General features: G+C 35.7%; 1 long non-coding RNA gene across 1 annotated transcript; it reads left to right on the top strand.

Moving 5' to 3' along the window:
• The first annotated feature begins 3,817 nt into the window (after positions 1-3,817).
• LOC140145836 (uncharacterized) lies at positions 3,818-21,418 on the top strand. Its single transcript, XR_011858139.1, has 2 exons — positions 3,818-4,725; positions 7,419-21,418. It is a non-coding gene; the product is annotated as an uncharacterized lncRNA (long non-coding RNA).
• The last annotated feature ends 4,539 nt before the right edge of the window (positions 21,419-25,957 follow it).

Below are 25,957 nucleotides of genomic sequence, written 5' to 3'. Positions count from 1 at the left end.
TGAAAATTTCTGGTGTTTATAATTTTGAGTTAATTATAAACTTTGTATTCACATGCATAATTTGTTTCCAAAATTTTACAGTACAGAGCAGTTGCTGTATTTTTAGTTTTGCTGCTTTTACCAGTCAAGAACACAATTTCCTCCTAAAAACAAGTACGTTTTCAGAAAATATATACCGTATAGCTTTTTAGCTACAATATGAGACCAAAATCACATACTTGACTTGATTTTCAAATTTTGACAATTTGGGCGAGGGTGCTTGGAATTGACCATATTTTGATATTTTGGATATTATTATGGCTAATTAGGATAATTTGGATATTTTGAATATTATTAGGGCCTATGCCTAATTTGGATATTTCAGATAGGCCTAGGCCTATTTGGATATTTTAGATAATTTGGATATTAGGCCTATTAGGGCTAATTAGGATAATTTGGATATTTTAGATATTTTGGATATTATTTGGTGTGGGGGTGTGTGTTTTGTTTGTTTTTTTAATTTTTAATTTTTTTTTTTTTGGTTTTTCATGTTTTACAGCGGAGCGCCGTGGATTTATTTGTAGATAAATGGCGCTCTACAAATTAATGCTTATTTCTATTTCTAACATTTAGGCCTATGCGTTTTATACCCATATGGGCCTACATTGGTGCCTAGCTTTTTTAAAACTTTATTTTCTGTATAAATAAAACGGTTTAGTGGTGGTGCAATAATTATGTGTAGGCCTACCCCGGGGTGGTGAATTCTCAAAATGGTCTGCCAAAATTTGCTTGCCCCCCCCCTTTGGCCGTGACAAAAAATCTTTGCCCCCCCTTGCGACAAGCCAAAAAACCTTTGCACCCCCTTTTTTGATGTGCAAATCTTTGCCCCCCCCTACACAATGCAAGATTTCAGGGAACCCGAATTTAAAACCGTAAATTGTCTTATAGGCCTATAAATGCGCGCGCAGCGAGCAGGAAATTTTGCATAATTTGAACGTGTTCCTAACGTTTTCCTACACCTTTTTAGGGCGTAGGCCCTATATAGAAACAGTGCCCAAAATATAGGCCTATGTGCCAAAAATTGGTTGCCCCCCTTTTGACCTGCCCAAAATCGCTTGACCCCCCTTTCGATCTGCCAAAAAATGCTTCCCCCCCGTTTGGCCTGCCAAAAATCTCCCCCCTCTCTAATTCACCACCCCAGGGTAGGCCTACACATAATTATTGCACCACCCTTTGACAGTGTTATATTTTGGATTGGAAATTTTTTTTTTATTTTTATTTATTTTATTTTTAATCTCCTTCAAAATTATTAAATGATTTATTTTTCTTTCAACTCATCCAATATGCTCGAATAAAGCTGAATAACAAGCATTTTTGCACAATTGCACTCTCAACAGCTGATATTGCGAAATAAACAACGTAGGCCCTATTGATAACGAAAAATACGTGGGCTGATCGTTTTCTGTGGTCAGGCTGTGGTCTTATTATTGTTGGTGACGTCACAGGCACTTATGTACGCCAACTCACCAAATGACGCTTGCCAACATATTACTACGCGACATAACAGATTGTTTACGTGCATTGTACGTGCAGTGCGGGTGTTTACATGTCTATTTGCAGCATATTTAAAGTTAACGGTGTAAGAACCACAATTTTACTTTGATATGTGAAATAATTGACAAATTCAATATGATCATAATGATTCATGATACTATGTGCACATAAATACGTAGAAATAATTTTTGAGAGGAATGAGAAAAGTACAACAGATGCTGTGCATCAAGAGGGGAACTTATTTGCAGCAACGTAAAGGTTTATGGGCAATCCCTGCCCAGACACAAGCATTTCGCCTGAGCTATTATTTCGCAACACATGCAATAAATATTGATCAGGTTTATTGCACCTTCTTGTGCCAGATTTAGAACGATATTAATCTTTTTATTTGAATATTTCCAAATAAATTCACCTTTTATTATTGTACGTATTTACTGTGCAGCATGTGCAATATATGTGGGTGCCTGGGATATGACCCGCCCAGGGATCATTTATGTTTTGACTAAAATGCAAAATGCAGTACCCTGGACTGATTATTATCTGAACGTGATCTTCAGTCGGCTGGACCATGTTCAAGTCCCGGTGTTCAAGTGTTGTTTTCAGAGCCAAGTTCAGTGAACTTTGTCTTGTTACAGCCCGGTGGTACAGGCCAAGATGGAAGAAAAAGAAAACACACAAACACAAAATATTGCGATGAATGTGTTTTAGGGACCGTTCAAAACACTTGTAAGGGGGGCCTGATGCAAAAAACTTCATCGCGAAAATTTTTTGGGGCCCCCTTTACAGACCTCAAAAATTTCAGGCCACCCCTTTTTGACATGAAAATTATGGGTCAACTTGTGGTCATTTTTTAAGGCCCCCCCCCCTTAGGAGGGTCAAAAATTTTCAGTCCCCCCCCCCTTTTGCATCAGCCCCCCTTACAAGTGTTTGTGAACGGTCCCTTATAAACGTGTTTAGCCCGGTGTGTTATATTATATTTATGTCACAGGGGAAATCGCCCAAAAGATACTAATTTACCGAAGTTTACCAAAATAAAATGTACACAAAGTTTCATTAAGTTGCCTAAACATTCTGAAGTTGCGCAATAAGTTGCCTAAACATTTTTGCAAAGTTGCCCAAAACTTTTCATTAAGTGAAATAAAACTGCGCAAAGTTACCCGAGGTTAATGCAAAGTTTATTTATTTATTTCTTTTTATTTTTTATTTTTTTATTTTTTTTTATATTTTTTTTTTAATTGTTTAATTATTTTTTTTTTTTTATTTATTATTATTTTTTTTTTTTTTTTTTTTTTACCAAAAAAAAAAAAAGAGTCTAGAGTCAGGCCTACTTTTCCGACCTACCTAAAATTAAGCCCGACCCTAGACTTTTTTTTTTTTCTTTTTGAAACAAAATAAATAAGTAAATAAACAAAAAAAAGGAAATAAAAAATTTAATTAAAAAAAAGATCATTTAGGCCCTATCAAATGTAATTTACAGCTTTAAAAGTTGCATCGGCAGGGTTCGGTTTTTGCCGGCAAAAACTTGTTTTTGCCGTTGCCAGTGGCATAAACTGGCAAAAACCTGTTTTTGCCCGTTTTTGCCTGGTTTAAACCGGCAAAAATGGCAAAAACTCGCAAAAAATATTAAAAGTTAATGCGGAAAGCTCATAAACAGCAGCACACAACTTTTAATGAATCATTCAACATAATTTTTATCTCATCAATTCCTTAAAATGAAAAAGTTTTAAATCTGATATATGCCACATTTCGGTTAAATGCACTTGAGCAATGAAAACATATGCCTTTAAAATAAAATATGTTACTTATAAAATACAAAATCTGGCCTTGTTAGACTCAGGAAATGATTTTTGTAACTTAATAATTTGTTTTGAGATGAAAAAACTGAATTACAAATCACTTTTTTAGTTTTTGCCATTTTTGCCGGCAAAAACTGGCAAAAAGTGTTTTTGCCAAGCGGTTAAAACCGTGGTTAAAACGGTTCATCAGTAGTTTGACCAGAAATCTTTCCTGACATGTCACAGTTGTGTAAATTACTAATACTCCCTAATATTAATATTTGGTAAAGAATAACACAATTTAAACGTCACTGAAATCGTATGTTGGCCCTATTAAAACCTATTTTCCTCTATAAATAAAACTTCATTTCCTGTTAAATATGACAAGCACTTGAACATGAAAGGTTCATTCAGAGAGGAAATAGTTTTATTACTCATCATCCCGCTCATCAAATGTGAGCTTCTCTTAATATACATTTAGGTTTCCTTAACAACTTTAACCTTGTCCTGACCCATTGTTCTCCAATAAAAAGTTGGGGCATTATCATCACGATCTCAAAAGCAAAATTCATGGCTTTAATTCCATGCAGTCCCAGCTCTGCTTTTTTGTTTGCGACGGAAACACCGGACTACTTTTAATCTGCGAGAAGCTATCGCCGTAATTCGGTTTAAAAGCATATAAATAGTGGCGTCGGAACTTTTTTCGTCAGATAGGCGTCTTTTTATTGCCACGATAGGTGTCGTCGTTGTTTGGCTCTACAACATTGCCATCTAGAAATTTCTTTAACCATTTAAACCAAATATTTTCTACAAAGTTGCGTTCAAATCTCCAGTTTATAATCACCAACGTCTTGTTCATCGATATTTGCGGATGACGGTGTAATAAAATGAGATTTTCGTGTGAAATATTGCGTGCCAACTTTGTGGCGTCGTTTTATTTGTTTGACCGAATATGGCGCGGGTTGAGCAGTTTAGACGACGTGGATGGATTGTTCGAGCCAGGCAACTCGACTGAATTTGATCAGGGCGTAACTTAGGATTTTGTGAGTAGGTTTTCTTTAAAACAAAATGAATATTTTTGACTAGATAGGCACGTGAAAATGTGAAAAAGATAGGCATTGTTTGTAGGGCGCTCTCGGGTCGCGTTGCGTCGTGATTCCGGTTTGATCCAGTTTGTCGAAACCAATTTTGTTGTGGATCCGTGTCGTATGGTGAAATTGTCGACAGCATTCAATCGATGTATGAAAATTTACATATTTATGATAGTGGCAAATTAGGCAGTAAATTATTTTATGAACTTTTGTTACAATTTTTTTTACCGCCGAGCTGTTTTCTTATGAGTTGATAGCAACTTGCTCGAGCCGCGGTAGTCATCGAGTCAAGAGTGGTGACGACGCAGTCATTTTCAAACTTGAAGGTAATTTGATTAAATGATATCGTATTATTTAGTTTTTTAAATATGAACTATGGCCGGTACGTGTGTTTGTAAACGGACGTGTTACATGTGTAGCGTCACGTAAGTTCGAACTCATAACTCTGCTAAATTAATGATGCGTCATGAATTGTCAAATGCGTCATGAATTGTCAAAACTCGCCTGCAGTCATGTGGTTAGGTTATGCATTGACTTCAGAACGATGAATTTTTTTTAATAAGGATATGTTCATTTCCATTGTGCTATGTTTTCTATAGCGATACGTGAGCAGGATTTAAGATAGAACATCGTCAATAAAAAATTGTCAGGGGCACAGGGCGTGAAAGATGAAATGAGTTTGGATTTGGTGTTGAACTTGAAGTAAAGTTATACTAGAAAAATTATTCATGTATTTAATTCGTGTACATCGTGGAACATTCAACTACGCTCGTTACCCAGTCTCCTTACTATAGTCAGAATATTAAATTCTCGATCATGAGAGCCAACTTGGGAACGCACGGTTGTTTGCGTCAAGCGCAAGCGTACTACACAGATTGGCGCAAACACAGCTTTTGGGAATTGCCCAATCCCACGGTCATTGCTAGGCAAGGTCAAGCTTCGGTCATGCAGGTCGCGCAATCGTGTTTTTCTATGAAAAGTACGCTGACGCAGAAGGTTACATCCTCTCATGATCATGATGATCGAGAATTTGTTATTTCTACTATAATCCGAGCCAGGCCTTATATTAAGTATGCCTGAACCAGGAGCTAAAATGAGCTTCTGGTCCCAAAGATGGCTCCTGGTCCTATAGTTTGTAGTGTAAAATATTGGACACACCAGGAGCCAAAACTTGGCAACCATGGGGTAAAAAAAGCCTGGGTGCCTGGTTAATATAAGCCTTGATCCGAGCGTACAACGGCACGCTACTGACTACTCTACGACTACGCGTCCATGTGAGGTTATCTGCGTACAACAGCTTACTACGCACAGCCAAAAGAGTATGTTCCACGATGTACACAAATTAAATAATTTTTCTATAGTATCATTTTTTTTTTCATATCACTCACAAGTAGTGAAGTAGGCAAAGGTTTTTTTCAAAAACTCCCCGATTCCCCCTAATGTTTAATAATGGTGCATCCCTTAGCCATGTGGCCTTGGGAATCAAAAAGCATTGTGTTGTCACTATAAAACACCTGTCCCCTGTTGCAGTCATGACTGGATTTTGTGTAGATGTGAATTTTCATTTCAGCTCAACTGTACTTTTTACGGAAGTACTTTCCATTGAAAATTTCGTATATATTAGACTTTATTTCAACACGGAAAGCCCAATTCAACAAAAGTTGTTCTTCCTTGGGGCCGTGCATAAACAAACATACATGTACAAAATAACAAACAATTGAATACATGAATACAAAAGCCACCTAAGTCCATGGGAAGTGATTTTGAGAGAAAAACCTGTGTATCATTTTAATTCCTTCAGTTAGATTTACCTGGTCAATATGGTAAGTTTTACGTGCAAATGAGTGGATTAACCTGTATTAGGTATGACGATTAGCATTTCAGGGACTTCGTGGGGTTCATTTTAAATTTTGGACTTAGGTGGTTGTTTGAATCATATACAAAGACAACAATGTTAGAATGAGATTACCACTAGTAAGATAATACAAAATAAAGCGCACAGGTATGTATAATGTTGATAAGCATTCTGCCATGTAATATAAACCACACACTTTCCTTTATTAAACCCATTTTTTTTCAAAAGTCACTCTCTAGCAATGAATGTGTTACAAGTGGACTTTTATACATACTGGATTTTAATCAATGTGTTACAAGACTCAAATCATGGAATTGGGTGATTCTTTCATACATGCTATTTTTCACATGCTCAATAGACACAGAGGATGAATTTGAGTTGTTCTTTCATACATATGAGAGGCCTATGTAAAGGAACACTTTCCCATGCTTAACTCAATTTGGTTTAAGTATGGACTTAGGTGGTTTTTGTATTCATATATTCAATTACAAAAGCTTGCAGTATGCACATACTTAATAAGTGAAGGTACCAGTCTGTATCACATCACAGAAAATTCAATTTTCCAAATTCCATTACTTGGAAGAAGGGAAAGGGACATAAGGGCTTTCCTTAGTTTTTTTGACAACTTATTTTTATGAGATGACAATGGTAATTGAACTGCTTTTTTTCTTAACTTTTGAAAAAGACTTCCAGTGCGTGTTCATGATGATTAAGTACACGTTTTGTATAAATGGTATGCCATTTTTTCATTGCGAAGTAAATTTATACAATTAAAAGGGGTCAAGTTCACTTAACTGCGTAACCATACATGTAGACCCGATTTGCTCAGTCATGTTTATTTATTTTGAAAAACAACCAATGTCATTGGCATGTGTATCTGCGATACCCGCTATTTTCGGTGCAAAATATGTTATTTAAGTATAGCCGATTATTTGCAAAATTGTGTGTGTTAGGCTTTTCTTATTTTCTCAATGTTTAGAGATATAATATGGGCTCATACTACAGTGACATAAACTTTTTTTCATGGCCAGAATCGTAATTGCATTTTGAGTTTTTTATTTTTTTTACATTTTGTGTTGGGACTTTTTTATTTTTATTTATGACTTTATTGTATTTTTGTATATTTTTTCCCCTAATGCCAACATTTTCTTTTGTCCCTTCAAGGTATCCGTGAAGGTAGGGTAGCCAATGCAGGCCCCTAGGCCACAACCCAGATGTTAAAGATGCAAGCAGTGATTCAGTTTAGCTTCTCCATTTCAAGATATCAGGCAGTCAATAGAAATCTACCAATAGTACCAGTCTAAAGAGGAAGTTAAAGTTATGAAAAAGGAGGGTAAATGTTCAACATAGCAGTAACCACTTCAGAAAAATGTTTGGTTTGGGTCAGCTCCAAATTTTCTTCACAAAACCATGATCAGGGAGTCTAGAAATCTACCAATCTAACAGAAGTGAAAGTTTTTGAGAGATAAGGATTACGGAGGGTAAAAAAAAACCCATTTTTATCAGAACTTACAACTTCATACGTGGCTTATTTAGCTCGGACGTGTTAGCCATTGTGTGTCATAGCCTCTACCATATCATTGTAACTTAGTGTAAATGCAAGGACATTGAAACTGTGAAATGAAATGAATGATGATTGAAATAAGAAGTAAAGGATGATTGTATTAGCGGTGAACAATCCGTGATATCATACAGCTTTGAGATCTTTGTGTGCTTCAGTTTATTTGGCAACTTGTGTGACTGACTTTTTCTTTACGAACTTGGCAAATTGGAATGGGTGACCATGGGAAAATGAGTATGGGTGCATGTGTGCTAACCATCACCATGAGAGATGTGTGTTTGTGTATGTTCTTCTCGTCTCTTTGATAGTGCAGAAGTTTGCAAGTGCAACTTGAAGCTACAGTGTAGTACTAGTTTGTCCTGCCTGCTCACTACTCGCCCCCTTTAAACCAATCGACATAACCAAACCCTGGAAAGTTGGGAAAATGTGGTGTGGTGTTCCTACTCTGTGGACTAGGTGGAAGTTTCTTAACCGAAGTGGTCAATCGCATGGACAGGATTTTTTTCCCTCCATCTCTATTTTTCTTTGCATTGTCTTTGCACAGCAGGTTCAGATGAAAAACAACCAAAATAACCATATCGCCCACTCCGAACGCCCTAGGAAGTTTGAAAAAGTTCCAGGTAACGGAAAGAGAAAAATTTGAATATTGATGCATCAATTTTGTGTTCTCGATTGTTGTCTTTTGGTGTTTTTTCCCTCTCCTGCTTTTTGAGTATGCATACAGGTTAACAGCTAATGTGCTTAAAGACAAACCCACTTTTGGAGTCGCCTGGATACAAAGGTTCAAAGGCAAGAAAATCAGTTTTTGAATTATTTTTGGAATGAAAAATTTTGTGTTTTGCAAATTGTCTCCCTCAGTAGGGAATATTTTTGTGCAACATGCTTTTTTTTTTGTTTTTCCACTTTCACCAAGTTTTATTCCAGGCATTAACAAGACACTGGTCAGGTTCTTTAAAACCAGCCCAAATCATGTAAATGGTGCTATAAACCAGCCCAAATCGTGCAAAAGGTACTCAAAACCAGCCCAAGTGGTGAAAGGAGCCATAGTCTCCGGTGTGCTCAAGAAAGTTTGGCTTAATTCCTCACGTCTAGGGTTCTAACATCTAGGACAAGCATTTGGCAGATAATCTGTGTAGCCTACTATTTCATCATAACCATCTAGGATAACCTCGACTTGAACGTTAAGTAAACTTCCACTGCTGGCAGATATTTCTTTCACAAGAACTTTTTTCAAGTATGCATTGAAGATTTTATACAGCTTCATTCTAAAAGATTAAACAAGACCAGGATTGTCAGAACATTGCATTATTTTGGACAATGAAATGAAGATTTGTTGGAATTAAAGGATTGCCAGATGTTCAGTACATTCCATTATTTTTTTGGACCAATTACATAACCAATCAACTGAAGATTCATTGGAATTGGAATGTGAAAAAAAAATGCAAGATTTATGGACTGGAAAATTGTTTCAAATGAAAAAAAGGTGATTTGACTGGACTTGTTTCATTTAGTGAAATAACACATGTAGCAACACCGCAACTAAAAGCTCAACTTGGGACTATGTTAAGTAAAGGTAAACGCTCTGTCAAAAACGACCATCGTTCATAGCGGGGAGGGTTTTGGTGCAACATGTTTTGCTTCAGTTAATTTTTGCAGATCTACCTGTGGACTCTCTTAACCCCCCACTTCGCACTCGCCAATAACCGCAAGCCTCAATTGCAAGTTTCTTTCATACCCACTGCATCGTCACGCTGCTTTCAGTCAGGATTTTGTCTTCATCAGCTTATGTAACACATCAGGTAACCATTTGTCTTCATGTTGCGTGGTTTAACCCTTTTTGTTTTCCGCGTGTTTTGTGTATTTTCACATCTATTCTAGGACCGGAACAATCGATCGTTGGTAACAGTTGAGGTAACTTTTTCTTGATTACAAAAATTTTGCTGTACAAAAATTGGGGGGTGGGCTTAACTTTTTCTCTACCCAAGTTATTTATTACAGATTATAGCAAGCGTCTCATGATTTACGTGATGAACTTCGGTCCCTAGCAAACTCTGGAATCCCAGTGGATGAAAATACAGCCCGATTCGCATACTTTTCCAAGTCTCAAGATTTAACCAAGTGGTTCATGGGGCTTTAAGGGCAATCGGTTTCGAAGAGGTAATCCAGTGTTGTGGATTAATCCCTGTAAAGGGCAAAGAATGCTTTGTATTCCTACTTTGTGTAATCTACAGATAGCATTAAAAGAACAAGACACCCGACTATCCTATGCGTGTCCTCGACCAAGAACTTGTGATCAGTAGGAAGGTAATTTTGTGCTGTTGAAGCAAAGTTTTTGCAAATTTTGTAGCTTTGAACTTTTCATACCAAACTGGAAACGGTTCTAAACGTGGATGAGATTGACAATTCTGAAAGAAATGACCTTAAAAATTTGACATGCCAGAAATGTGAAACTGTGATGACCTTCAACGATTCGAATCGAGGGTGGGTGGGATTCATAACATTCCAAAGTTTTTTTCTTGCAGCCACAAATCGACCTGAAAATGTGACACATCCCAGACCAAATATCTAGCCAGTCTTCCCCACATCGGAATCCATGGGATCATACTAGTACTTCAAGCAAATCATGCAACACTAAGAATCTACATCTCATTCGGTTTACCCTCTCATCGGGGCCCCTTCGGATTTTGCTTCGCGTCTTTTCTTTGTTTTTCCTCCCTTTTGTCTAAATAGGTTCTAAATTTGCAAGGAGCTGAAGTGTCAAGAAATTTACCATGCAAGTACAAGATCTAGGTAAAACAAACTGCCTTTTAAATTGTCAGATTCTGACTTTGTTTTTGGAGTTATGCAAATTTTAAAAAGTGGATAATCAATAAACCAACAAAAGTTGGATGTTTTCAATAAGTTGAAGGAAAAGAATTTTGTAAATTGGGGTTTGGGAGGGGGCAGCTTCACATTTTTGTTCTGTACAAGTTCATCTTTTCAGCTCAGGTGACCAGTAAATATAACTGCAAGCAGCAAATCGTCCGCATCAAAAACAAAATCCAAGCCCATCAAGCGGAGACCTAACCATACAACCCAATCCATCAATCGAAACTAACCCATTCAGAGTGCTTCTCAATCATACCAAGCGTCACAGATCACGGTCAAGCTACGGTGCATCAGCTGCAGCCGTTTTTCTTTTTGTCTTTTTCTCCAGTTTGTCTTTTTATCCAAATCTTAGGTACACGTTCAATGCAAGCCTTTCAAGAATCGGTTTCGCAGTTTGCTCATCATTCGTGCTGTAATCTTGTAAGCCCTACTTTGGAAATGTTTAACTTGAAAACTCTGTAAATTATACAAAAACTTGGAATAAAATTGAGATGGCAGCACTTCAAAGATGAATAGCTTTTAAATGCAAATATGCAATGTAAAATTCTTAAGGATGATACGGGTTGGGGGAAAAACCATTTTTTGGTCTGCTTAGCATTATGTTGCAGGTTTTCGTGATTCATGCGGTATTTTGACGGCCTTTTCTGGTATGTGGCATAGCACTTTTGATTATAACATTCTAGTAATTTGTCATTTATTTCTGTTATCTATGACATAATAATCACTTCTGGCTTTTTTTGTGTTATAACAAACTTGTGTCCATTTTAGCATGTATGTTGTGGCCCTTTTGGACAGTTTTTTTCTTTCCACCTTCGTTTCCATAGCTTTTTACTATTCAATACAGGTGATAGTACTGCCTAATAGAACATGTTATCCATTGCGCTTCATCCTACTTTTTGTCTCCACCGGAATGCACGAGCTTCAGACTTGAAAACTGACACAAACTTGTGAGCTTTTTTAACCTACGGGACCATTATTACCCACGCACTGTGTACCTTCATTTGACTTAACACCTTTTGGCAACTTGGCAAGCATTTTCAATCGTTACTTGATGCACTTGTGTTAGTAGAAGTATTACATGTAGGTTGCTGTAGCGCTTTTTTTATATACATTTATAACCAAACGATTATTATAGCACTTTATTTTGCGTAACTTTTGCCAAAACTTCATGTATGCATCTGTTTGTTACTTCCATTTATCCTAAACTATTCCTAACATCAAAAACATCAAATTCCTTTCTCAATAGCAATTACACCCATATTTAGCCCTTTGGGAGCATGACTGCTTATCCATATTATTGCGCACTTGTTTGTTTGCCCATGTTAGGTGTTTTTGTGTTCGCGTGCTTTTAAAAGAGTTGTGTAACAACGGGGTGTGATTTTGCTTTAAAAGGATTTTGTGAACTTGATGTTTTTTAATGAGATTTCGTGAACTTGTGATGAATTTGAAAATATAAGGGTGGATGCTGGACCGAGGGGTGGGCGTTAGTTTTTGCGAGTTTTTGTTTTTCACAGGTATGGCAGTGACTGGTGTTTCATAGCTTAGTGATCATGTCTACTTGAAAATGAATGCAAGGACCTGAGCATGTCCCTTCAAGAGTATGCGACAACACAGGAAAGTGTGCATGTTTGAACATTTGTGTTGATATTTTACACTCGAGCGTAGTTGTGCTTTGTGACTGGTTGTTCGACTGATGACATAAAAATTATGACGAAATTAAGATCTACGAATTATGGTGTTAAAGTGAAAGACGGATTGTCTGAAAAGTGATATACCGTAGTTAGAACAAAGAATGGCTGCAAGACACGAAGAATGGCAGAGTAAACTTGTGATAAAAAGTAAATGGTGATTGTGTGGGGAAATGAGGGGAGGCAACGCATATCTTTTTTCTTTTCCAAAGTTTCATAGCAAGGGATGCAAAAGAGACCAAAGAGTGGATCGTGGTACCTCAAAAGCCGCAAGCTTGAGTATGTGAACATGCTACATGTAGCAACAAGTATGGTATTTGAGTATTTTATTCTTTGATAGCTAGTCTTATTCTGTAAGTAAAATTGGTTGTGAGCAAGGGTATTGTGCCAAACTGCTGATATTTTCAGTCGTCAAATACTATGGAAAAAGCCGAATTCAAGGTACTGTGTGATATTTGATAGTTAATGATCAAGTCCATGACGTAAACTGTATGAAATGTGAGCTTTGACGTACTGTACGAAATGCGAGCTTTAATAGTATCGATCGATGTCCGTGGCGTGGTAAACTAAACAAAATGTGAGCTTTGAAATTACCGATTAGTGGAAGCATGACTTAAAAGAAAAAGCAAAGTAAGTTGGACCAAAACGCAGAGATGACCTGGCCGTGTTTTCGAGGCGAGCGATATGCAGTGCACTGGTAAAAAATGACATGCGTGTTAACTGTAACGGATCTGTGAAAATTGATGTTTGTGAATGACCGATTATACTAGTCTGAAAAGTGGTGTAGCTTGAACAATGAATGGCTTCAAGACATCTATTGAAATGTGCACATGATTTAGTGTGGGGTTAGTGAGGGGAGGCAATGCATATCTTTTTTCTTTTCCTGAAATTAGAAAGTGATGCAAAAGTGACCAAGAGTGGATCGTGGTACCTCAAAAAGCCGCAAGCTTGAGTATGCGACAAGTAGCAACAAGAGTATGGTATTTGAGTATTTTATTTCTTTGATAGCTAGTCTTGATTGCGATTAAAGCACTTAGTTAAATTCTGTTTGTAAACTTGATGTTGACAAGGATTATGTTTTGAAAAATTCCGGAAGATAATCACGACTTAAAAGCTGAATTCAAGGTACAGTGATATTTTTGATAGTTCATGAAATTGTTGACGTGGATTTTTTTAATCGATAATAAATGGAAACTGGGCTTGAAGTAAGTTTGGAAATTGACGGGGAGGGTTGTGATCACCGGGTGGGTGTTTTTCTTTTTTCCATATTTCTTAAATTCTTTAGGAATCAACTGGAAACTTGGAAACCGTCTAAAGCGCAGAGTGATGTCCTGACTTATTTTTCAAGGCAAGCAAGATGCACTGGTAAAAATTGACATTCGTGTGTTTGTTCAATAACCAGTTGTGTGATGTTGCATTTTGGGATGTTCTTGTTTTCCCCTTTTCCTAGTTATATTTTCAGGTTACTTCCAAAGACTTAACTCGTGACAAGAACTTTCTGACAAGTCCCAGGGTAGGAGATGGTCGTTCACTTCATTCAGGTGACCCTATCTATATGGATAATTTACAGAAATTGACGAAAAAGTAAAATTAAAAAAAACTGATCGTGATGATAAATTGACAAACTTTACAAAATGATTTGCAGAAAATGGGAAACTACCAAAGAAATTTACTTGTTGAAATCGACGACACGGAAGACAAAATGCGAACTTAAAAATTATAAAAATGGAAATAAGAAGTTTGGAAATTAATCGGGAGGGTTGTGATCATCACAGGGTGGGTGTTCTTCTTTTCTCCATAGTTTTTGAAATTCTTTAGGAGTCTGCAAGAAACTTGGAATCTGTCCAAAGCGCAGAGTGGTGACTTGGTCGTGTTTTTCAAGGAAAGCAAGGTGCACTGGTAAAAATTGACATTCGTGTTTGTTTTAATAACCAGTTATGTGCAATTGCATTTTGGATGTTCTTGTTTTCCCCTTTCCTTAGTTGTATTTTCAGGTTACTTCCCAAGACTTAACTCATGGCAAGAACTTCTGACCGAGTCCCAAGGTAGAAGATGTCCGTTCCATTCAGGTGACCCGCCTTTATATGGATTTCAGAAAAAGGAAACTACAGAAATAAATTTATAAAAACCTCAGTGCTCGTAGAACTAATTTTCTTGCGAAGAAAGAGAAACTTCTGAATTAAAAAAATTAGGTAATACTTTGTGCAGAAATGTTTGGGATTTTTGGGTGGGGTTCTTACTTTCACTTGTTTTTTCAGGCAAAAGGACCTGTGCTTGGAGTGCAACTTGACTTGGCAGTGATAACAGACTCGCGAACTGCAGACACCCATGTTTTCAGGTGATCCAACAGTTTCAGAATTTGCATTTTACAAATTTAAACATAACCAAATTTGTAGGCATGTGTTGGGTTCTGTAGGGGTGGTTTTTACTTTTCTATTTCGCAGTGTGGTTAACTCGAAAGTTCCTAGCGGTTGGAAAGACTTTGTGGTGCCCGAAGTTGACGCGACCAGTACCGTTTCGAGTACATGGTAGGCAATGTTAACATGAAATTGCATCTTTTGTTTTTGAGTGTTCTTTGCTTTGGGGAAAATGGGTGGGTTTTTTTTTGTTTTTCAAGTCTTTGACTACAGATTTAGCAGGCCATAACACTACCCAACTAGCTTCTGTACTACCCAACTAAGACCAAAAAAGTAGCTTCTGTCTATGTGTGGTGTAAAGAAATGGTGTGCTGAGTGGTGCAAGTTCTCTATGGTGTCTAGATTCAAAACCAAACTAGGTGTCAACCCAAGCCTATAGATCAAGTTATCAAGAAAGGGAAATGGGCAACCACCATGACCAACAACCCCCGGAAAACCAGTCCTGTAGAGAGCCCTGTGGTGTGTGATCGGCGTGTCCCATGTGTGTCAACGGTTCAAGAAAACCAGTCCTTTGAGTCCTATGGTGTGTGATCAGCGTGTCCCAACTAGGTCAACGGTACAAGAACCAGTCCTTTACCCAAGTAGTGTGATCGGCAAGTCCCGAGTGGGTCAACTGTGGGGAACCAATCCTGAAGTATGTGATCGGCGTGTCCTGTGTGGGGTCATGGTGAAGGCGTGTGTAGGCTACCGTGAGCATCGCGGGTGACGTGGTATGGGGTCCTTAGGAAGAAGATGGGCAGAGGGATTCAGATGTGTGTGTAGGCGTTATGAGCATCGCAAGCGGCGTCATGTGAAGGGAAGGCTGTGTGGGTCCTAATGAAGATGGTTGAAGATCAAGTCCAAGGGGAAACGTAGGGAGTAACCAAGCGTTGAAGATCAAGTCATAGGGATGATTAGCAGGGAACATCGCTGGGTTAGGAAACGGGCGTGTCTTGAGGAGGTGATGTTAGCGTTTCATTCCAAGGAAGCTGCCATACCAAGCGTTTTCTGGGGGTTGCAGAGATACCAGTCGCTTACTGGGGGATCGGCGGCAGCATTGGTGTCCATTGGATGTATGTTCATGGGATTGTATTTTTGGATTTGTACAACTCTTCAGTAGAGGTTCTTTTCAAACAATGGAAATAACTTTTGAGTAATCATGAAATTGTATTGAAAACTTCAAAGCATTCTTGCATTTTAGTGCATTGCTAATTCTGTGGAGCAAAATTTTACAATGTCACATTTTCATAATTGAAAAATGTGCACATGTATGTTAGCAAACAAAAAAATTAAATAATTTACTCAAGACCTCTACTGAATGGTTTGCAATGTCTGTATCTGCAAGTGTATATCATCGTCTTTTTTTTTTTGTTCCGAGCTCGTGTTAACCAAAGTCCTGGCGCCATTCAGGACATAAAATGTTTTTTTCTAGAATTGTTACTCCTGTCCACAAATTCAGGAAAATTGCAATTTTTTTGTGTGTGTGTGTAAAAGGTTAGCTTAAGGGCTCGCTTTCCTGATGCCATTCAGGAAATATGTACTTGATGAATTAAAATGATTTATTGCCTGATATCATTAGCAGTAATGATGCAACTTTAAAGTTACTTTTTCAGTACGTTTTGAAATTGCCCACTTCCCAAGACTCGAAATGCGTAGGGCTGAGGGCGTTTCAATTGGTTGCTCATTTCTTTCAACAATGTGTTCAGGCATTCATTCAATGCATATTTTGTGTAGGCTATAATGAAAGCTGGTATATTTTCTAGGTAGACTACATTTTTTAAATATGATAGTAATTGGCTATTTTTATTGAGAAAACTGTTTAGAAACTGATTTTAGGATTTTCGCCAATTGCAAATGCAAAATTCATGCTGACAAAAGGAAAAGTATTAAACTAAAAAAATTGTCAAACTTGAAAAATGAGCAAATTGTGACAGTGCTGAAAAACATTAAAAATCATGAACTATTGTTTCAAAAAATTGCACAATTTTACAATTTTGTTATTGCTTTCAGGCATGTTCAGATTAATGTGAACAGTCCAATGGCTTATTTCCAAAAATTCAAACTTGTGAGGTGCAATAATGCTGTAGGCATAATTATGTTCATCTTACAGAAAAATTTTGATGTTTTTCTCAATGTTGCAAATACTGAAATGTTTGTTGATGTTAGCTGAAATTAATAGCCAACTAGGCTTGTATTTTTCTCAATGTTTTGTTAAAAAACTTAATTATTTGCTGAAATGTTTTGGCCACTTATCAGTTTATTTAGATTTGCCTTTTATAATTTATGAAATTGAGGGATTTGTTTGGAATGAAAAGTGCAAAATGCTTTAGATTGTCAGACAAAGTTATGATAATAACTCTAGTTTGCTTGTTTTGGTATTGACGTTTGAAATCAAAACTAAAATTGAAATGAAAATCCAATTGTCCAAAAACTTAAAAGAGAAAAATAAAAACAAATTGTGGGTGGATCGGCTGGCTAGAAGGGGAGATGTGGAGGCCAGCTTTAAAAAAAAAATGCTCCAAGTGCAAATTCTGGTATAAATTTGTATTGAAAGTGATGTCTTTGTTGAAGTTTGTTCCAGTATTATGTTTGGAAAATTTTTGTTATTTTGAAAAAAAATTTGAACTTCAGAAAATTATTGATCACCAAATGTAACAAGTGATTAGAAATACAATAGGTTGAAAATTTATCGTCACAGTAATAATTTTTATTTTTGTGTTATGTCATGATATGAAAACTACAAATTCACGTAATACATTTCTTATATATGTGTTTCGTTATCTGATGCAAAGTTGAAACTACTAGTTATTAATATGGAAATACATGATTTGTACAAAGGTGTATTTGAACTTCTCAGGGAATACTCTTTGAAATATTTGATTTTAAACATGCTTCAAGGCAAGTTATGTTGTTAATGACATTTTATTCAAATGGGAAAAATCAAAATAACTAGAAAATTGAATGGTTGGTTATGTGTCCGCAAAAGGGGCTAAAAATCTTCAGTATGATCAAATTCTGGTATTTGTTCAAGTATCATATGTTTGAAAAAATTTGGTTATTAAAACTTCAGAACTTTTTTAAAACTTGCACAAATTGATCACCAAATGTAACAAGTGATTGTAATAGATTAGAAAAACCAATAGGTTGAAAATTATTTTGTTAACAACATTTTTTCAAATGATTTTATTTGGAAAAATAATTAAAAAATTAAATGGTTGGTTTAAAAAACATTAATGTGTTAAAAATATTTTGGATTGCAGATAGTACTAAAATTGCTTCTGTAGGTTGAAAATTGTTTCTATTTTTAGGAAAGGTAATTATTTACAGTTAGAATTGTTATTTTGTATGTCATGATAAAAATGAAGGAAATACTTCTACAAATGTGATTGTATTCTAACTTCTCAGGGATACTTTTTAGTAAAATATTTGATTTTATACATGTTTCGATGCAGGTTTATTTTAACAGCATTAATTTTTTATTAGGTCAACCAAAATGACTGAAAAATGGTTGGTAAAAGAAACCAATACTGACCAAATTTGTCAAATCAATTTTAGATTCTTTTTCTGTCAATTGTTTCTGATATTTCGTACCAAGAGTAGTTTGAAACATGTAGAAAGTCAATGTTTGCTATTTTCTAATGTAATCAAGGTGACAAGAATTTTAATGTAGACGTTCCAAATCGTTTACAGGTGTAGAAGGAAAATGTATAGAAACCAGTTTCACACTCTGGATTATGAGTAACATAAATTGAGTACCGGTATATTTTGGAACAAATTGTTTCAGTATTTTTGAAATGTATACAAAGTTGAAAAGTAAACAATTGTCAAAAAACGTTTATCAGTGAATGTTACGCACACTGGTTGTTGGCTGTATTAATTGGTACATAATGTTATTCACAACGAAAGCAAATTGCAACATACCAAAATGGACATTGTAGGTCTTTTGGAACCAAATGTAATATTCAGTAACAAAAGCGGATTGTGAAAATCAAAATGTAATGGACTTGAATTGCAAATTTGTAGAAATTTTTCACAAAAAATGATTTGTGTGCTTACAAGTAATATCAGATTCAAAGTAATTTAACTTCAATTGAAAATATGTTAAACAAAAAAAGTGGAAAGTTAATTGCGTGTTTTATCAGATTAATAGAACCAAAATTTATGTAATTTTCAGTAACAAGTTTGCAGGAAAATGATGATTTATGTGCTTAATAATCAGATTTAAAGTAATAATTGAACTTAGTTTTGTTAGTAGTGACAACAAATATTGTGGGTGGAACGGCTGGCTATAAGGGGAGGTGTGGAGGCCAGTTTAAAAAAAAATAAGGTGTGATTTTTCATAGAAAATATTTTCTGTGTATTTTTTGCAGTAATGAATTTGCAGATTATAATTACAAAATGTTAGCAATTGTAAATTTTTTCTATCTTTTGTATCGAAGTGAATTGCGCACAATATTTATTTATCAGGTTAATAGTTTTGAAAGAATTGATACAAGCAAATTATGAACAGTACATAGTCTTAAATGTCAAAAAATCATTGTATATTTTAATGAAGAAAAGATTATGTGAAGTAGATTAGTCTTACATGATTGTAATTAACACTTCAATTGTGATATTTGGTATTAATTATGACTTGCAATATATTGTATAGGGAAATCATTTTGATCTATTCAGTAATGACATTGTATAGGGATCTAGTAACTATTTAGCAACCTCATGTATGAGTAATATTACTGCAAAATAGCAAGTTCAAATTCAAAATATTATGTTGTTCGATCAAGAGTGAAAGTAGTTTGTATAAATTGAATCAAAAACAAGTTTTTTCATAGAGCAAAATTATCAAGAGCTGAAAGATTGTTATCAAATTACTTTGTTGTTCGATCAAGAGTGAAAGTATAAATTAAATCAAAAACAAGTTTTTCAAGAGCTGTAAGATTTTGTTATGCAGACGAGCAAAAGTACTTTGTTATTCAAAGGCCAAAATGTTTAATTGAGCAAAAATGTTTTGTATTCAATCAAGATCAAAAATATTTGAATTCAATCAGAACAAAACAAGTTTTCAAGAGCAATAGTTTTTTAGTGAATTGTGTTCAAAGATGAAGTAATTTATTAGTAATTCATTTAGTACACATGTATTTACTTACGAATAGGATTAATTTTGAAGGAATTGATACAAGCAAATTGTTTAAATGTCAAAAAATAACATTGTATATTTTGATGAAATGGATTAGTCTTTTACTTCTGTGATATTTAGTATTAATTATGACTTGCAATATTGTATAGGGATCTAGTAACTATTTAGTAACATCATGTATGAGTAATATTACTGCAAATTAGCCAGTTCAAATTCAAAATATTTTGTTGTTCGATCAAGAGTGAAAGTAGTTTGTATAAATTGAATCAAAAACAAGTTTTTCCATCTAGAGCAAAATTACTTTGTTGTTCGATCAAGAGTGAAAGTATAAATTAAATCAAAAACAAGTTTTTCAAGAGCTGTAAGATTTTGTTATGCAGACGAGCAAAAATACTTTGTTATTCAAAGGCCAAAATGTTTAATTGGGCAAAAATGTTTTATATTCGATCAAGATCAAAAATACTTGAATTCAATCAAGAGCACAAATATTTTCTTAGTCAATCAAGAACAAACCAAGTTTTCAAGAGCAATAGTTTTTAGTGAATTGTGGTCAAAGATGAACTAACTAGTAATTCATTTAGTACATGTGTATTTACTTACTTAATAAGATTTATTTTGAAGGAATTCAATTGATACAAGCAAATTAAGTTTAAATGTCAAAAATTACATGTATATTTTTCGTGAAATGGATTAGTCTTTTACATGATTGTAATTATCACTTCTGTGATATTTGGTATTAATTATGACTTGCGATTTTGTATAGGGAAATTATTTTGATCTACCGTATTTAGTAATGACATTGTATAGGGATCTAGTAACATGTATGAGTAATATTTACTGCAAAATAGCAGTTCAAAACATGTTCAAATTCAAAAATATAACAAGAGTCAAAGTTTTGTTCGATCAAGAGTGAAAATACTTTGTATCAATTAAATCAAAAACAAGTTTTCCATAGAGCAAAATTATCTCAAGAGCTGAAAGATTTTGTTATGCAGACGAGCAAAATATTTAATTGAGCAAAAATGTTTTATATTCAATCAATATCAAAAAATTTTGGAATTCATTCAAGAGCACACATATTTTCTTAGTTAATCAAGAAAATTACGTAGGGTTTAAACTTAAGATCAATAACATGTAGGGATTGTAAACGCGTAGTTAGTGAACCAAGATTAATTTAATTAATTTATTCTTGTACCGACTTAAAAATTCTTTGTAAACTTGAACCGATACACGCTGCCGTTGAAAGGTTTTCCTGCTTTTATCCCCACGAAGGGTTTTTCAGGTTTTTACCTTTCAATTTTCAGCTATCTGGTATCGGTGAAAGTACTTAACTGATTCGAAAAAGAAAACTGGAAAAAAAATATTTTGAAAAACACTACAAAGTGAGAAAAAAAATGAAAATGTATGTAACAAACTGAAAATACAACAAAGAAAAAAAAATTACACTAAACTGAAAGGAAAATGATGCCTTGTGATAAAATTTTGAACAAAAAAATAAAATACTTAAAATGTTAAAAGATTGTGTGAAGTTGAAGTTTGTACGAGTCCTACTTATTTGTAGCACAAGGAATCATTTTCATCTGGCGGAATTACCCAAGTCTTGTTTTCAAGTCTGAACTAAATAAGTTCAGTGTATAGAAAACCGACTGGTAATCGAACTTGAATATGAGAATGGTATCTTGGAAGTAAGGAAATGGAAGGGGGGTCCGTATTAAGTCTAGATGTAATGCAAGGAAGCACTCTCGCATGGAAGATATCACTCGGAATCGGGGCCCATACACCATCAATATTGGGACCTTGGATGCTGAAGTCGGGGATGCAAGTTTTCCTGGGTTTTTTTCCTACTTCAGGCCACTTGCATCCCTGTGAAGTGTATACAAAATCTATTGTGCACTACTCGCGTCTACTGTCCTGGGGTCTTTGATATTGATCGTGTTTGGGCTGTAAGAACCGGCTGGCAAGTCCAAATACGAGAATGGTATCTTGCAAGGTAGGAATGCCCCAATTATCACAGGTGATTAATCCAAGAAGTATCAATTGGTGAACAGAACCTCGTAACACAAAATGTGTGCCAATTATATTCTTCGCATCACGGTGTGTTGGCATGGTGAATTGGATACTAACGATTGCACTGTATTTTTTGTGGGAGCCGAGAGTGCACCAGTATATCAGATTGCATTCTGAATTCTTAGTATGAGGAATGTCCTGATATCCAAGAAATTCGTGGTATCAGAGATGCCAGACTTCAGGAAATTTCCTGATTTCAGGAAATTTTGCTCAGATTTTTATGTGCAAAATTAGACACAAAAGGAAATTTTGTCATCGACCACTGGTATCTCTGGTTATATCACGAATTTCAAAAGTGTTTGATATCAGGACATTCTTTGTATTCAGAATGCAATTCGATGTGCTCTCATCATACTCTTGTCCCACAAAAAGTACTGTCGAAACATTGCTACCAGATCCTTTGCCACTTTGTGTAACAAGTTTCTGTAGAAAAGAGGGAGGTCCTGACCATCCCCTCCCGTGCCCCTATGAAGCTATGCCACCGACTGGTTAATCGCAGTAGCAGATTTTTGAGTGCCTACTAATCCTGCCAGGGATTTGTACACATAAGGCAATTTGTCCGTATGCTGGTGACTAATGGTGCCCATTTGAATCTGCCACTGCGAAATCCAATATGGTGACGTCCCTTATCGTGCCCCTAGGGACCGTTCACAAACACTTGATAAGGGGGGGCTGATGCAAAAAAAATTTCATCATGGAAATTTTTCAGGCTCCCCTTTCAGATCTCAAAAAATTCAGGGCCTCCCTTTTTCGACCCATATAGAAAAGCATATAAACTCAATTTAACCAGACAAATTTGTGGCCATCAGCCCCCCCCCCCTTAGGTTTAGGAGGGTCAAATGATGCACCCCCCAAATTTGGAAAAGTATACCAAAATTTCAAAAAGGGCAAAATTTTGTGAAGAAAGTCCACTTAACAAAATTGCCCCCCCTTGGAAAAAAGTCCACTTTTTCAAAACCAGCACCCCCCCAAATGAAATCCTGTGCACGGGCCTGGTCAAAACTGAGGGTCTCCTTTTTTTTGCATCAGGCCCCCAACAAGTGTTTGTGAACAGTCCCCTATGAAGCTATGCCACTACTTGCAGATTCGAATTATAAGTGCTGACCTAATCTGCCAGGAAATTAAAAATGCTGGCAAAGTGACGTAATAAATCAGATTAACTAACTTAGCAGTAGGTGAAAACAATTTGAATATATCGCGCTGCACTACAAGCAGGTTGCACTAATGACCTGTGTGTCTGCAATCATAGATTGAATACAATTATACTGGTCTTTTCAAAGATACTATTTTACAGGTGCAAGTGATCAGCATGCAGCATATGATTCAATGCAGAGGTACCGCGTGAACGTACCACTGCAGCGCGGTATTCTGTCGGTCCGTGCCACGTCACTTCCGGTTGATGATGCGACTCACGGTCGAGTGAAAACAAGTCCCTGATTCAATTTTTGTTGATGATTTCTGTCATTGGTGTTATGTAAATTTCGATCGCAAATAGTCAGTGGAATCAGAGAAGATGTAATAAAGAGGAGGTTGATCCAGCTATCCTCAAACAAAATATGTGTGAGACCGCTCATTCAAAGTAAATGATGAATCACCCTATTTAGCCGCTTTTTAATTATTAATTAATTAACTTTATTTTTTATTGTCAATTTATTTATATATTTATTTATTTATTTGTTTATGTATTTATTATTTTATTTTCTCTTGTTTCTTTCTTGTTTCTTTTCTTTCTTTTTTTCCCCTCCAACTATTTTGGCATAGTCGGCCCGGCAGCCGACACGTGCTGCTTGTGGGCATGACATAATGGTTTGCGATCGATGCCTATCATCAATGTATCGTGACCCCGACTTCCGATCGATGTCATTGAGTGGATAACGGTCACATGAACGGAGAGGGAACAATAGCGTGAGTGTTTGATTGACAAGGTTACCTGTCGTCCCCTAGCCGCTTGTCAAATGCTGGCGACTAAACGCACCAATTCGAATCTGCTACTCTGACAAAAGTGTTATTGTTTTACCCTTCCCCAGGACTCGTAATCGTTGCACAGCCCCTAAAAACAAGCTTAAAATGAACACCAATTTTGGCTAAAAATAGTTGAGTTTATTTTGATATAGACAAGACCTATAGCTATAATACAATTTACAAACAATACTACTACAATACAAAGCTTGTTCACTTCTCAATTTACACCCATAATGACATTAACTTGCAGTCCTTTTTTCTTGTTCAGATTTTTTTAGCATTTGCATTGCGACAAATCAAGCATCAATTTTGTCCAAGTTTTCTGAATGTCTACAGCATTTTCCACTGCAGAAAAGATTGAGACCAAAAGTTTGTAAGGGTAGAGCCTCAAACTGGCAGCATACATAAATGGGAATTAGGTATACCTCCGGGTATCATCAATTTTTTGGTGGGTATGCTCCCCCGAAATTCAGAGATGGTGGGTCTTTTGGAAGCTGATGGCGTAACGGTAGGGGGTCTTTCAGAACTGTGTGCGGTCAAAATCAAGGATCTTTCTTGGCTTTCTGATGATTGAAAATCACCTGGGAAAAATCAGAAATTTGATAAATGAGCAATTTTAAGGGATCTAAAATGAGCGTTTATTGTGTTTCGACAGTATTTTTTGTGGGACATGCGAGCACCTCAGACCTATCGAATTGCATTCTGATTACGAAGCATGTCTTTCTGATATCAAATAATTTTCATTTTTGAAAATCACAATATAATACAAATTTTATGACAACTTATAAAAATTGATATTTTTCAAATTTTGATATATAACAGTCCTCGAAGTAAATTATATAAATCTAATGATATATTCTTAAAGTGTATGTAGCAGGGAGGAAATGCCGACGGTCAATTGAAAATTTTGACCTTTCATATTGAAGATATGGATTTTTTCCCCAAAAGACCTAATTTTTTTTGGTGTTTTGGGAAAAAAAATCCATATCTTCCATACGAAAAGTCGAAATTTTCAATTGATCGTCGGCTTTTCATCCCACCTACATACACATTAAGTATAAATCATCAGATTTATAAAGTTTACTTCAAGTACTGTTAAATATCAAAAATATCAATTTTAATGATTTGCCATAAAATGTGTATTAAATTGCTAATTTCAAAAAATCACAATTATTTGATATCAGAATGACTTTCTTCGTATTCGGAATGCAATTCGATATGTCTGATGTGCTCTAATGTCCCAAAATAAATACTGTCCAAACGTTCATACCCCAGCCCTTAAGAGCTGACAATTTAAAAATTAAGTCTTTCTGCACTCTATTTTGGTAAACTTCAAGGGTTTTTCAGAGCTGCGCAGCCCAAAAACAGTTCTTTCCGATAGAGCATATACCCATTTGATCATGTTAAGTCCCCCCCCCCCCAAATGTTGTGTAATTCTTCCTTTCATGTCCGTTGCCAGGCTCAGGCTCTACCCAACATGGTGGAACCATGCCCGTAGTGAATTGGTAGCTAAAAGCTACATAAATCCAAATGAAAATTGAACCAACCTCTAAATGTCAAAATTATTTTCAAATTAAAACAAGCCCTTCCTGGCACCAGCATTTGATTTATGGTGTAGCAGAGGAAAATGTTCCATATTTTGGACAACCTGCTATACAAATTTCGGCTTGTATAGCAATTTTTTACAATGTAAATGTATGCTAATATCATGTAAGAATATCCCGAAGAATATCACCTGATACTGAATTTGATAAAAATTGCTATGCATATATTTTTCAAAGTACCGTATTCATTCCAATAAGTGCCCAGGGCACTTTACAGGGCACGTTACAAAGTCATGTTGGGCACTTATTGTTACCAGGTTTACCTAATTTATTCGCAAGGACGTTTATTAGAGATAAATTTACCAACGTTATAATAGGGTCCCGAGACAGTAGCTTTTCTGATGCAGTAAATGTATGTAAGTTTACACAGGACTACAAATCCTCAAGCTATTTCACTGTATCAACATCTATCAGTCACTTCAA

The sequence above is a fragment of the Amphiura filiformis genome, chromosome 2, assembly GCF_039555335.1.
Source record: "Amphiura filiformis chromosome 2, Afil_fr2py, whole genome shotgun sequence".
Lineage (NCBI taxonomy): Eukaryota > Metazoa > Echinodermata > Ophiuroidea > Amphilepidida > Amphiuridae > Amphiura > Amphiura filiformis.
Note: the sequence above shows the minus strand (reverse complement) of the source record. Positions and strands in the feature narration are given on the sequence as shown.